Consider the following 12,438-nt stretch of genomic DNA (forward strand, 5'->3'; position numbering starts at 1 on the left):
GACGGCGGTGAGGGCGTGGTTGGTCGATCGTAGTTGGCGGGTGGGAGTGTAGAAGGTCATGCGGTTGTTGAGGTACCTGGGGCCCTGGTCGTGGAGTGCTTTGTGTGCGTGGGTGAGGAGGCGGAACGTGATCCTCTTGCTGACGGGGAGCCAATGCAGGTCTCTCAGGTGTCTGGAGATGTGGCTGTGGCGGGGGATGTCCAGGATGAGTCGTGCGGAGGCGTTCTGGATGCGTTGGAGTCTTTTCTGCAGTTTGGCTGTGGTTCCGGTGTAGAGGGTGTTTCCGTAGTCTTGTCGGCTGGTTCACAAGTGCCTGGGTGACCGTCTTCCTGGTTTCGGTGGGGATCCATCTGAAGATCTTTCGGAGCATGCGTAGGATGTTGAAGCACGAAGATGAGACGGCGTTGACTTGTCTGGTCATCGACAGGGAGGAGTCCAGGATGAAGCCCAAGTTGCGTGCGTGGTCCGTTGGTTTGGGTGCGCAGCCTAGGGCCGGGGACCACCAGGAGTCATCCCAGGTGGATGGTGTTGACCCAAGGATGAGGACTTCCTTCTTGTCTGAGCTCAGTTTCAGGCGGCTGTTCTTCATCCACTCAGCTACTCTTTCATCCCTTCGTGTAGGTTAGTTCTGGCGGTGGCGGGGTCGTTGGTGAGGGAGAGGATCAGCTGGGTGTCGTCAGCGTAAGAAATGATGTTGAGGCTGTGTTGGCGTGCGATGGTTGCGAGGGGCCTCATGTACACGTTGAAGAGAGTGGGGCTGAGTGATGAACCTTTTGGTACGCCGCAGATGACTTCGGTGGCCTCAGATCTGAACGGGGGGAGGCAGACTCTCTGGGTTTTTCCAGCGAGGAACGAGATGATCCATTCCAGGGCCTTCTCTTGGATTCCGACGTTGCTGAGGCGTTGAACTAGGGTGCAGTGGCAGACAGTATTGAACGCTGCGGAGAGGTCCAGGAGGATGAGGGCGGCTGTTTCCCCGTTGTCGAGCAGGGTTCAGATGTCGTCAGTGGCTGAGATGAGGGCGGTCTCGGTGCTGTGATTGGCTCGAAAGCTGGACTGTGAGTGGTCGAGGGATCCGTTCGTCTCGAGGAAGGCGGCAAGCTGTTTGTTGACGGTCTTCTCGATGACTTTGGCGGGAAACGGGAGCAGCGAGATGGGGCGGTAGTTCTTGAGGTCGGTGGGGTCTGCCGATGGTTTCTTCAGGAGGGCGCTGAGTTCGGCGTGCTTCCAGCTCTCCAGGAAGGTGGCGGTGTTGAAGGAGCAGTTTATGATGTCCCGGAGTTGGGGTGCAATGACAGAGTCTGCCTTGTTGAAGACGTGGTGAGGGCATGGGTCGGTTGGTGATCCGGAGTGGATGGTGTGCATCGTCCGGATGGTGTCTTCTGTGTTGACTGGGGTCCAGTCGCGGAGGGTGAATGTAAAATGTAAATGTAAATTGATACTTGTATAGCGCACTACTCACCCGCAAGGGTCTCAAGGCGCTTGTACGAATACTGCTGTGGAACCCATCCTGGCTTTCCCTGTGAGGCGTCCACTCCTGGGCACCCCAAGGTGGAGGCCAGGCATCCTTAGCGTTGTGGGGGCCGTTGTGGAGATTAAGCAAGCTATTGCCCAGAGTTGCAGAGTGGGACTCCATGATTGGAATAGGCACGAGGCGAGAATTATCAGGTCCATGGAATTTTTGAGCCCAAGACCCACCGAGATGGGGAATTGAACCCTGGTCCCGGGCTAGACCTCTGCATCAGGGTCTGCCGCTCTAATCATTGAGCCACACTTCTCCAGGGTGGTGGTGGGGAGCGTTGGTTCTATGGTTGGGTGTGTGGTCTGTTCGCCGAAGCTGTTGTGTATGTCTGCGATCTTGTTGTGGAAGAACGTGGCAAGTGAGTCGCAGAGGTCTTATGAGGGAGTGATGTCGTTGTTTCCGTTGCTGGGGTTGGAGAGCTCTTTGACGATGCTGAAGAGCTCCTTGCTGTTGTGTGCTTTGTTGTCTAAACGTCCCTTGAATGCTGTCTTCTTGGTGGTGTGGATCAGCTGGTGGTGTTTGCCGGTGGTGTGCTTGAGGGCGGTCATGTTGTCTGTGGTCGGGTTCTTTCGCCAGGTTTTCTCAAGGGTGCAGCAGTTCTTCTTGGAGTTCTTGAGGTCATCGTTGAACCACGGGGCTTTCTTGCTTCCGGGCCTGCTGGGATGGGTTTTCAGGGGTGCGAGGTCATCAGCGCAGTTGGTGATCCATTGTGCGAGGTTGTGGGCCGCTTGGTTGGGGTCCGATGATCTGGCGGGAGGGTTCTGGTTCAGTGATGCGGTGAGCTGGTCGGTGGTGATCTTGTTCCAGTTCCTGCGGGGAACCTGTTGCGGAAGGTGGTGAGTAGTGTTCTTTCTGAAGCTGAAGTGGACGCAGCTGTGGTCTGTCCAGTGAAGTCCGGTTGAGTGGCTGAAGGAGATGTGCTTGCTGGAAGTGAACACTGGGTCAAGTGTGTGTCCGGCGTAGTGGGTGGGGGTGCTCACCAGTTGCTTGAGTCCGAGGTTAGCAGGTTGTCCAGTAGGGTGGTGGTGTTGTTGTCGTTGTTGTTCTCCAGGTGGAAGTTGAGATCCCCAAGGAGGATGTAGTCGGCGGAGGGGAGGGCGTGTGGGCTGATGAAGTCTGCGATGTCTTCGCTGAATTGTGTGCGGGGTCCTGGGGGTCTGTAGATGAGGGTGCCTCTGAGTGTGGTCTTGGGGTCGGTGTGTATCTGGAAGTGGAGATGTTCGGCGGCTGTGAGGGTGTCTTCGGAGTTGGGCGAGATGCGGATGGTGTTTTTGTGGACGATGGCGATGCCTCCTCCAGTCTGGTTGGCGCGGTCCCTCCGGATGATCTTGTAGCCTTCCGGGATGGCAATGGCGATGTCAGGCGATGAGGAGGCTTTCATCCTGGTCCCCGTGAGGAAGGCGACGTCCGGGGATGTGGTGTCGAGCAGGTTCCATAGTTCCACTGCGTGTCTGTGGACGGAGCGGGTGTTGAGCAGGATGCACTACAGGTGGTTGATGTGGGTGCTAGGTTTGGTGGGTGCGGGTGGGTTGCGGGTCCGGATGCAGGTGAACTCGCAGAATTGGCAGGTGAAGGGTCCGTGGGTGCGTCCTGGGATGGCTCGGTGGCATCCAGGGAGGCGTCCGGTGTTGAGTGCGCTGAGGGTGGCGGCGTCGTACGTCCGGCGGGTAGGATGGCATCTGCGGGGGCCAGGGGGTCTGGCACTGGGCGCGGTCCAGGCACGGACGGGCGCAGACGGGCTTACCTTTGGCGCGTCTTCGGCACACCATTGGTGCGCCCACTGCGTGTGAACGCTGCGCGCACGCGTGGACTCTGCCATAAATGGCGTAGTGGGGGGGCGGAGCGAGGGAGGAGCAGCTGGGAGGCAGGAGCGGGGTGGCGAGTGGGGGGAGCGTGCGAGGATGCTGGAGGGAGCAGGGGTGGGGCCGCGGGGGAGCAGCGGCAGGGAGCGGGGTGGGGCAGGGAACAACGAGGACAATGGGCAGGGCACACACGAGAAACTGCAGAAAAATGGATAACAAGGACAAGCAGGCACAGGGACAGTCAGGGACAACAAGCAGGCACAGGGACGGTCAGGGACAGCTTACAACTTACAAGTATACGGGCAACACGAGAAAACTGAGGAAATGCGAAAACGGCAGCAGAAGTACAGCTAACAGCACAGGGACAGGCAAACCGAGACAGGGGCAGTCTTGACTCGGCTCAGCAGCAGCGGCGGCAGCGGGAGGAGAGCGGGCACACTCGGGGTGGCCACGCGGCAGGAGGAGCGACCGGACTGACCAGGTCAGGTCAGGTCAGGTAGGTCACCGCAGATGAAAGTGTCATTTTTTTTGCATGCAAATAGCATCAACAAAGGGTTTGCGGTGCTAAAATCAACATCTTCCTAGCTTTCAGAGACAGGCAGACTTGAATCAGAAAGTGGATCATGGCAGAACCCAGAATCGATGTACAAAGGTTTGGGGCCCTCTCCACGAGAAAGGCCATGGTGTCTAAGGCCATCCAAGTAGCTGGTAGATGAAAAGACTTATGATTGCTGTGGATTGTGTCAGGCTCACCTGAGGTCTCCGCAGGGACAGGAGGCAGGAGTCAGATGAATAAATCCCAACTTCCCTCTACCACTTGCCCGCCCAACAAAGTCAAAGCAGTGCCAGTACATAGGGGGAAGAGGGGAGACAAGAGAAGGAGAGACAGGGCACGTCCAGCACACGTTCAACACCACGAAAGCTCCACTGGGATCCGGAAGAATTCTTGCGAACAGAAAGTTACATTAGCAGTTGGATAATAGGCTATGATCTAGCATACAGAACTAATGGTCTGTTAAATATTTTACCTGGAAATCTCCCCTTTTCCGATTGTGTCCACAGTTAAAAATGAAAAGAATAGAGCAACAGGTGCAATGTTCCTAAACATAGACAAAGATAATGTTAACACCTAATCACACCAAATCACAGTAGGATACTTAGGTAGTATAGTAGTTGCGTATTTTACCCCCTAAAATATGTGAGGAACATGTAATGCATGGTGGCTTAAAAAGAAAGTATGCATTCTATGGGTTGTTAACAGCAAAACCTTCCTAATGACCAACATAAATATAATATGCAGCCACCTAAAAATGAAGCCAGTCGGTCTGTATAGCTCTCAAAGAAGGAGTATAATTGACTGAGAAATCCTATTAACTAAGTGTGAGGACACTGTGCATGAGTCAAGCATATAAGGAAAATGCAGATGCCAAAACGCCACAGAAAAGAGCCCCTGCACAGCAAGCCAAGGGAGCCTTAAGGGGGAGGAGGGCGGGGCCACCGGACTAGAGCCAGCGCGTTACCACCAAACAAGTGAAAGTTCTTCACAAAGGGGATGAGAGAAGCGAGGAGGGCCAATGGAGGTCCCCGAGCCGCCTTTAAAGAGTTCAGTGATCGGGAGCAGAAGAAGGCACACAACAACTCTCGAGGAGGGAAGCAGGAACCAGTCACGACACGCCAACGCTGTAACTCGGGACCCGGAATAGAAGGGAGAGACCCGGAAGTGACGACGCAAGAAGGCAACAACTAGAACACGAAGCTTCTGTATTCCCGAAGTGTTGCGTTTTACACGGGAGGAGCTTCACCTCCTCCGTTACTGCAGCGTTGGGCTTGGGCACAACCATGACAGATTGGTCATCAGAATCAACTTTTAAGAAGTTTTATTTCAAACTTATTTCAGATGCCACAGTTTTGGTTGTAAGTAAGCTTTAAACATGCATTATCCTCGGATCCGGTTGTGACATAGAAAGAAATATTTCCTAGCTAATAAAAAGGAAAGTTGATTCGATTAAGGACACGGAGGAGGGGATTATCGCACATGTAGACACAAGGAGAGAGCTCCTCGCCCTACCTAAGATGATTTGTTTGACAGTAATTAATGCTAATCAATGGTTTAATTGATTTTGGAAAAGTAATTTCGCCTTGGTCTAATGTTTATCATTCATAGTTGTTGGCTGCAAACTTGATAATGGATAAATTCATGCAAAGATTCAACTGTTGGTGTGAGAAGTCATTGTAAAGAACAGGATAACATGGGTCCCCTTTCTATTAAGTAGGTAACAATCATAAACTCAAGTAGAGCATACAGTAAGGGTTAACTTCCTCCAGAGAAGAAGAGGGACAGGAAGGGATGTCACAGTTATATAGACACAAAGGACTGGTATATGATTGGACAATGGTTGTTATGGAGACACTTTCTCTGTTGGTTCATGGGAAATGTAGTTAAAGCTGTTTTTTATTAAGATGCTCTTTAAAGGCTGCTGGATTAATAAAGTAACAAAAGATATGCATAATTGTCACCTCTGTGTACTTAGAATCTAAACTTTCCATTTCGTTAGCTCTCAAAGTTTTAATTTATTGCAGTTTCCTCAGTAGAAACTGCTTTCAGCTTTCCACTTCAGTTCAATCAAGATGAAGTTCTGCTGTGCCACACTTTTGAAATAATTTCAGAATGTCAGCACTCTAGCTGCTCACTAGAACACTGTGGTACAGCTGCTGATCACCAGGGCATTAACTGGCAGTCTGCTGCTGGTGTTGAAAGTGCATGTTTCAGTCTGCATGCCAAACAGTATTAATGAAATAGAAGACGATATTTGAGAGCTCATTTAAAACGTTTGCTAATTCTGCTTTCTACAGCAGAAACCATAATTTCTATGACAAAATAAACAGCCTCTTTTTGTTCCTTTTTACATTAAATGTTTTACCAATTTGATGCAATCAAGATGTCTTCAGGTGTGCCGCACTTTTGTCATAAGTAAGACTGTTAGCGCTCTAGTTGTTCTTTAGAACTCTCTGGGAGGCTGCAGTAGAACACTGCGTATCAGCTGACATTCGCTGCTCATGCTGGAAGGACACGATTTACTGAAAATGTCAGACTTTTTACAGGGAACATGCTCTCATTTTAGCTTTTGGAGCACCTTCTATAACCCCTGTGAGAAAATCACGAGAGAACTGTTTTCTCTTAAACATGATTAAAATCAGCTTAGAACAGCTTAGAACAGACAACAAATGATTTATACTGTAACTGCTAGCATCTTTTAATTTCGCAGGGTAAAATCACCTTAAAACAGACCATTCCAAAAATGAGTGTGGTACCATCCACAAATAATTTATATTGTAACTGTTACCATCTTTTCATTTCCATTGGCTCCATGTCCAAGAGTCCTGTAACAGCTGCCACGGAGTGTGATCCCACCTGGCTGCTTGCCATTGGTTTAATCCTCCATCACTCTTCTTTGTTGGCTTCTGATTGGTTGGCACTCCTGTAACATCACTTGCGGTTTTCTCTCAGGAGCACCGTCCAACTACAGTTTGGTTACGCTGTAGTTGTATATATGCTCCTTTGTGTACTACTTCTTTTATTTGAACGCATGCATAACTTTTCTCCACTCGGGGACCGCACTTCATGTTTCAGCAGGGCGCCTGTTTCTACTTATTTTTTTTATTGTTACGGTTCAGAAATTGCCTTTGTGCAAGGCCGTCATTCCTGTTGCTAATCTCATCAAATGGTAACTTGATGGTTCAGCAATAAATAACAGTGTTATGTAAGCCAAACAAGGCAAGTTATCATGAGAAAATAGTTATTTTGGGTGCAGCCTGGCAACAAGAAATTTGATTTTAGCGATAATAAAGCAGTTTTGAAAATGTGTTTATTTGTTTTGTACTAGTCTTAGTCACCGCCTCTTCAGAGGTCATAGAGGCTGGTGGTGCCGTTGTAGGGTGAGAGAGGTGAGCAGGAGCTTGCTGCCGGTGCTGCTAGCTCAAGAAGCACTGGCGGCACCGAAGCATTCACCGCACAGAGCTGTAGGAAGCAGACCGAGACAAAGGCAGCGCAAAGCCAGCATTCCGTCATTTTCAGCTCCCCCTCTACCCCCTTTCTTGTATGTGGGCAGAACACCAAAATCCAACGGCCCTTGCACTTCAGGTACAGTAACACACACGCAATGTACCGTGCAAACACTAGTAATCTGTACACGCGCTTTCTTGAACACAGTTGCCTATTTAGTGCCACACACAACCATGCATTCATTCATGCCCAGGCGTCTCTAATACAAATCATCACGTGTTTCCTTTTACACTCCTATCACCATAGCAGCTAAAGTTGTGGCCACAAAACAACACAAGAGAAACAGCGGAGGTGGTTTCACATGATAGAGCGACATGCCTAGGGAGTAGGGGGAAAGGGGATGGGGGAGGGAGAGGGGTTTGTTCACTTTTTAGTTGTTTAGATAGATATGTGTGTAGATGAGAACAGACAACCGAGAAGCTGATCTCCGATATAAAGACATTGAATGTAAAGTTGCGGGAGTTGTTTGGAATTTGGGGAGTGGTTGCCCTTGCGGTGACAGCTATACGGGGCGAGAAGCGGGGAGCAGGACTGAATAGATGCAACCAAGCTTGTTGACACCCGCTGCTTAAGTTAAGATGAGACACTCTTGTTGAAATGTACTGCTACTAATTGACAAGATGAAAATGAATAAAATCTGTTTACAAAAAAAAAAAGAGAGAAACAGCGGAGGTGGTTGTGAATGCAATTGCATCCTGAATAACAACTGGCTTCTCATCACCACTGTAGTGGCCGTGGTGCTTCGTATGTGCTCCTCCATCCCTCATTTCTCCACACAAATCCCATCAACACCCTTGGTGAGTAACCGTCCCTACTTTTCACGAACTCTCCATAAGAATGCCTTTATACGAAGCCACATCTATAATTTTCATTATTTTGGGTGACAGCCAATGAAGCGGTGTGTTTCACCCTCTAATGGTTGCCACAGACTTTTTGTGGAGAGCTACTATGATTGGCTTGAAAGCCATCAGCCAATCCTAGTGCTCGCTGCTCCACTGAAGGACTTATATGGGCCAATGAGAACAGCTTTGGTTACCCAGCCTTGGGTTGCTTTAGCTCCCGCAAATCACGCTTTCAGTGTTATTCTAAATTGTTTACAGTGTCCTGCACTTTTCAAACTGTAACTCCGTTTGAAATCAACGTCAGCCATGGGCTTCATTACCCCCTTCAATCAACTTCTCCAAGGTAAGTGGAATAATTATGCTTTTCATGTTTTGAAGTTATACATTTGCGTTTAGTTTCAGTGGAATGAAATGTATCTATGGTCACAGTGTTTTCACTCTTCCTCTCTGTCTCCACATGTGTAGTCGTTCCTTCGCTCTTGCCATCTTTCTCTTTCCCTATATCTCTCTTCTGGTTCCCATTCCCAGTGCACTAGGTCTCGCATTTACGAGAGTTTGTGTTATTGCCATTGTACATGATAATCCATTTTATTTGAGTTTTGTTTCTTAAAACATAAATAAAAGGCATTGTCTCTTGCAGATGTGAAGCCTATTGCATTGAAAATGCTTGTTTAATTAATTTATTATGTCACTGAGTCTGGTAAAGGCTGCCAAAACATATTGTTCAGGTTGAAACCAACCAATCAGGATTGACTACTGCCTCCTAATTTGGTCAATCAGAGCACATTTGGACACCAACTGCCTAAATATACAATTATTTTTGACACTTCATTTCTCAAAAACTACTGATTGGATTTACACCAAATAACAAAAAGCTAAATCTGTGGGCCAAGATCTAGCTTCATGCCAAAGTTAGTGTAATGCTGTTCAGCAGTTTTTGCTACAGCACTGTTTAAAGAAGTCTATAGAAAATACAAGGGGGAGACCCCTGTTTTTCTCGGCCCCCGCCTGATGGATCACCTCAAAACTTTCCAGGAAGGAGCTGAAATGAGAGGCCTACTTGTTTTTTATAATGCCCCGGGTGGGCCACATCCTGGGGTATAATAAGCTTCAGAATTAAGAGAGAGGGGGCTCACTTGGCCCCACTTCCCCAGACCAGTTATGACCCTGGAGACCACCACTCCCCAGCCATCCAAACTTAAGGGGAGGGGGCATGTGGCCCCTTCCCCGGGCTGATTTCAGCCCTGGGGACCACAACACCCACGGGGCCTAGCTATCCAAACCAGAGGGGAGGGGGCAGATGCCCCCATCCTGGGCCAATTTTGGACCTGGGAACCCCATTACCCAGGGCCCAGTCACAATTGTAATGAGGGGAACCATGCAGCCCACCTCCCCGGGCCAATTTCGGATCAAAAGGGGGGCATCCCCAGGCACAAAGCAAAAATCATGAGGGAGGGGAACAATCCTCCCCAGGTCAATTTTAGCCCCAGGGACCCCATCCTGGGGGCAGGCTGTAAAAGCAAATGGGAATGGGGCAAAATTCACCCCTCCCAGGGCCATTAACCCCTTCCATGCTCATGACGAGCTGAGCTCGTCATGACAACAGCAAAATGGCAATTCCCAGCACAGGAGGGAAATTGCCTTAGCAGCCATAGTGTTAATAAGCCTGGGGACCCCATACTCCATTGCCGGCTTGGCTATGCCCTGGGGTGCCCGCACCCAGAGCATATCAGTTTCCCTGCCCGCACTGGTCCGAACACGGAAACCTGTGTTTGCTCTCGCTTCGTGGGAGCAATTTTAAAGCTCCTGCAAAGCGAGAACAAACACTATGTCTGCGGCCAGCAGGTAGGAGCATTAAAAAATGCACCTGGCTGCTGAGAGCAGACTTTATAATTGCTTCCCTGCCCGCTCAGCATTTTTAGATTGTCCCTGCGAGTGGGAGCAATGCTGGTTCATGCCATAGGCATGGAGCATCTGGCCCTAAGGTAACTATAACTCACATCCTAGCCATGCACTGCTAATTACCCCACATATTACATCACTCATGATAACTTCTATGCCATCATTGATGATATAATATGCAGCAAAATTATTGATAAGAAAACTGCATGGTGGGCGCGCAAGTTATAGTTACCCGAGGGTACGAATTATAGTTTCTTGAGATAACTTGAACCCTTACTGCTGCATTTCTATGCTTTTGTGTATAAATTGTGAACTGAAATATACCGTCCCTGTAACCTTTGTTTTTTTAGCTAATTTCTCAGGTTTTTAATATTCTATTTCCTAACTATAACGTCCCTGTAAACTTAGTTTTTTTTCAGTGGATGAATCATAAATATATATATATATATATAGTTAAGCACCCAAAGAACTATGGAATTACTAGCCCCTAGACAAACTCAGAACACTCTCTTGTTCAGGTAACTTGGCAAAGGTGTAAGAAGATCTTTCTCAGTAATCACAGTGAAGCTGTTCCATAGATAGCCTTTGCTAGGGATTTATCACTGTAAGAACAAAGAGGGGCTCAGAAAAAGAGCCTCTCATACTATGAGAAAAAGTATAAAACGATGAGTTAATCCGAGACCTAGGAGGAGCAACATTCTGCATTATGACATTTGCTGAGCGTTTCAACAAAAAACAAAAAAAACAAATAACCATTACTTTATAACTGCTGACCATTCACCCTTACTTGGTTCTCATAGATTTATGAGAAGCTCTGTGTACTGAGATCCTCCATTCCACAATAATTCCTATCAATAATTTTGCCGTCATGCATTGATTCTGTCCTATAACCAGTTAGAATTTGGTTGAATGAGTCTCTGTAAATAAGAAACTCATAACATATATTTATACAATTAATCTAACTGGGACTCATTTACACAGCCAGTGGTGAGCCAAGATCAAGCTCAATTATAAACACCTTTTTTGTATACAATCCAGCTAACCGTGAATCAGTTACATAATCAGCGGTTGGTGAGTTAAGATCCAGCTCGATGATAAACACCTCTGTAATATACAATTCATCTAAGCATGACTCGTTTACAGAACTTGCAGTGAGTCAATATCCAGCTCGATGATAAACACCTCTGTTATATACAGTTCAACTATCCGTGACTTATATACATACCCAGCGGTGAGCCAAGATCCAGCTCGAAGATAAACACCTCTGTTATATACAATTCATCTGACCGTGACTTAATTACACAGCCAGCGGTGACCAAGATCCAGCTCGATGATAAACACCTTCACAATATACAATTGATCTAACCGTGAATCATTTACATAGCCAGCGTTGAGCCAAGATCCAGCTCAATGGTAAACACCTCTGCTGTATACAATCCATCTAATCGTGAATCAGCTTCAGAGTCAGCGGTGCGTTAAGATCCAGCTTGATGATAAACACCTCTGGTAAAGGGCCACTATGATGGGTGCATTTAGAGATGCAACGATGGACATTGGCATCACTTCTTCCACATCAGGGCTTGGGTGGTGAATGCCGTGCACTGCAAGCATTAACCCTGAGAGTCACAGCTCACATTCTTCTCCTTTTATTCTTCCATGTCAGGGCCTGGGTAGTAAATGCAGTGCACTGCAAGTATTAACACAGAGAGTCGCAGCTCTCCTTCTGATCCTTTCACTTGTTCCGCGTCAGGGCTTGGGTGGTAAATGTTGTGTACTGCAAGCAATATACCCAAGAGTGACAGTTCACATTCTTCTCATTTCACTTTGCTTTTGGACACTGTTCTCTGGCCGCTGTCACTGAATCATTACTGTTGTAGAAAACAACCAAACACCACAATCAGCTGTGATTATTCACCAGTGTGTGCTTGTTAAATTAGTTCTTCTTGCTGGGACTCATTCCAAGTTTTTTGAGTTTATAGGTTTTATCACTAATCCCTAAAGTTAGCTGAAAATACCCTTCTTAGTCCAAGCATTGTTTCTAGAGCTGCTTTTGTTGCGGGGATTCTGCTCATGCACAGAACGATGCTCAGGAAACCAGGACCTCAGTGTATTGTGGTGTACCAAAAACCCACCTCAGTGCCCAGAAGCCCTTTCCGACTAGCAACAGTGCCTCATTCATTCTCTGTACTACAGCGAAGCTACCAATGAGTAGACAACCCAGAACAAGCAACTTTGGGACCGCTCAGGAATACTGGGAATCAAGAACACTCTTTTGTTTTTATTCTCATAAATGTCCACAATGTGAGC

The sequence above is a fragment of the Lissotriton vulgaris genome, chromosome 1_1 (genome assembly GCF_964263255.1).
Source record: "Lissotriton vulgaris chromosome 1_1, aLisVul1.2, whole genome shotgun sequence".
Classification (NCBI taxonomy): Eukaryota; Metazoa; Chordata; class Amphibia; order Caudata; family Salamandridae; genus Lissotriton; species Lissotriton vulgaris.